The 2,500-nt window shown below is 61.8% G+C and overlaps 3 non-coding genes across 3 annotated transcripts in view; all 3 read right to left on the bottom strand.

Annotated features, from left to right (window-relative positions):
• LOC145915651 (large subunit ribosomal RNA) overlaps window positions 1-1,127 on the bottom strand; it is a 3,686-nt gene extending 2,559 nt beyond the window's left edge. Inside the window, exon 1 of the ribosomal RNA XR_014404010.1 lies at window positions 1-1,127. This exon is cut by the window's left edge and continues 2,559 nt beyond it. This is a non-coding gene — a ribosomal RNA (large subunit ribosomal RNA).
• A 244-nt stretch (window positions 1,128-1,371) lies between these two features.
• Window positions 1,372-1,525, bottom strand: LOC145915493 (5.8S ribosomal RNA). The gene has a single exon (XR_014403863.1). It is a non-coding gene; the product is annotated as a 5.8S ribosomal RNA (ribosomal RNA).
• Window positions 1,526-1,784: 259 nt separating this feature from the next.
• LOC145915572 (small subunit ribosomal RNA) overlaps window positions 1,785-2,500 on the bottom strand; it is a 1,824-nt gene continuing 1,108 nt past the window's right edge. Inside the window, exon 1 of the ribosomal RNA XR_014403937.1 lies at window positions 1,785-2,500. This exon is cut by the window's right edge and continues 1,108 nt beyond it. This is a non-coding gene — a ribosomal RNA (small subunit ribosomal RNA).

The raw sequence follows: 2,500 nt of genomic DNA, 5'->3' as shown, positions 1-2,500 counted from the left end.
GCCCCTATACCCAAATTTGACGATCGATTTGCACGTCAGAATCGCTACGGTCCTCCACCAGAGTTTCCTCTGGCTTCAACCTCCTCAGGCATAGTTCACCATCTTTCGGGTCCCAACGCGCACGCTCTCGCTCGACCTCTCCGGCAGAGCGGACGAGATCGGCCGGTGATGCGGCCGTCCAGAGAGACGGCATCTCACCTCCGCCGGACCGCGCCGACATTCACTTTCACTGCGCCCATGGGTTTCGCACTGCCCCGTGGCTCGCGCGCACGTTAGACTCCTTGGTCCGTGTTTCAAGACGGGTCGGGAAGGTGGCTGACGTTAGCCGCGGACCCCGTGCGTCTCGCGCGGCGCTGCCCACCCGCAACCGACACGCCGCAACTGGGCACTGAGCACAGTCCCCAACCGGCGACGCACCGGCTCGGACGGGACGCCCGGCCCACGAAGGGCAGACGCGGCGATCCCTCCTCGCCCGGGCGACGGGCCGACGTGTCCGCGCGCCTATAACACCCACCCGGGGGCGGGCTACCTTGCGCGCGGCCTTCTCGCCGCCTCCCAGACGGTCGCGGCCTTCGCACGGCGCTAGTGCGCTGGAGCTGCTCGGAGGACAGCGCGAACGACGGGCCGCAAGGCTCCGCACGCCCACACGCTCCGCTCGGCTTCAGCTGAAAGCGTCGCGCGACTCGACAGGCCCTCCCGTTTGCCTCTCGACGGTTTCACGTACTCTTTAACTCTCTCTTCAAAGTGCTTTTCAACTTTCCCTCACGGTACTTGTTCGCTATCGGTCTCGCGACAGTATTTAGCCTTAGATGGAGTTTACCACCCGCTTTGGGCTGCATTCCCAAACAACCCGACTCTGGGAAGACGCAGAGCGCGCGCCCTCGCCGCCACCATGGGCCTGACACCCGCACCGGGACGAGGCCTCGATCAGAAGGACGCGGGCGGCGAACGACGTACGCGCAGCGAATTCCTTACGCCACAATTCCACGCGCCGCAGAGGCGCGCGGATTCGGCGATGGGCACTTCCCACTTCACTCGCCGTTACTGGGGGAATCCTCGTTAGTTTCTTTTCCTCCGCTTAGTAATATGCTTAAATTCAGCGGGTAGCCTCGTCCGACCTCAGGCCGATAATCCAGTGCCTCGTTTGCGAGAGACACGCGCGCGCCACCGAAGCTCGTGCGAGCGCCGCGCCCGAACGCGAGCCGTGCTGCTCCGGGCCGGGATCCTCTTCGAGGCCGACTCGTAACGAGACGCACGCCGCGTTCGGTTTCGCGCGCTGACACTGCGTTCGTGCTGTCCTGGGCGGGACGACCGTGGCAACGGCCGACACCGCACCGGCCCGACGCGTCGCCGCGCGGGAACGTTACAACGCGACCCTGAGGCGGGCGTGGCGCCGGGATTGACCCGGTGCCGCAATTTGCGTTCAGAACGTCGATGCTCAATGTGTCCTGCAATTCACATTAATTCACGCAGCTAGCTGCGTCCTTCATCGACTCGCGAGCCGAGTGATCCACCGCCAAGAGCCCTCCGTGACTTCGTCAGTTGGACAAGCGCGACCCAGCCGGATTGCACAGTCGAAAAAGCGGTGGCCGAGCGGTCGCCAGCCGTAGGCGACGCATGAAGCCAGCCTGGCACATGGCCACGGCACTCGGCGCAGAACGAAACAGGGTGACCGAAGTGCAATCGCGTGCGCCTCAACAGCGACGAAGGGCGTGCGCGGCCGCCAAGATACGGAGCCTTCTCCACCTGTCGAACGCACGACCACTCGATCGGCGATCGGCCGGTAATGATCCTTCCGCAGGTTCACCTACGGAAACCTTGTTACGACTTTTACTTCCTCTAAATGATCAAGTTAGATCGTCTTCTCGGACGCCGGCGCGGCCGTTGCCGAACGCGCCAGGTCCAATCGGAGGACCTCACTAAACCATTCAATCGGTAGTAGCGACGGGCGGTGTGTACAAAGGGCAGGGACGTAATCAACGCGAGCTGATGACTCGCGCTTACTGGGCATTCCTCGTTCAAGGGAAACAATTGCAATTCCCTATCCCTAGCACGACCGGGGTTCAGCGGGTTACCCGGACCTTCCGGCCTAGGCGGCGACACGCTGATCCGGTCAGTGTAGCGCGCGTGCGGCCCCGAACATCTAAGGGCATCACAGACCTGTTATTGCTCAATCTCGTGTGGCTAAGCGCCACTAGTCCCTCTAAGAAGTTCAACGCCGACCGATAGGGTCGCGTAACTAGTTAGCAAGCCAGAGTCTCGTTCGTTATCGGAATTAACCAGACAAATCGCTCCACCAACTAAGAACGGCCATGCACCACCACCCACAGAATCAAGAAAGAGCTCTCAATCTGTCAATCCTCACTGTGTCCGGGCCGGGTGAGATTCCCCGTGTTGAGTCAAATTAAGCCGCAGGCTCCACGCCTGGTGGTGCCCTTCCGTCAATTCCTTTAAGTTTCAGCTTTGCAACCATACTTCCCCCGGAACCCAAAGACTTTGG

This window comes from Ascidia mentula (genome assembly GCF_947561715.1).
Source record: "Ascidia mentula chromosome 2 unlocalized genomic scaffold, kaAscMent1.1 SUPER_2_unloc_2, whole genome shotgun sequence".
NCBI classification, from domain to species: Eukaryota; Metazoa; Chordata; class Ascidiacea; order Phlebobranchia; family Ascidiidae; genus Ascidia; species Ascidia mentula.
This window is presented reverse-complemented; position numbering and strand designations above follow the sequence as displayed.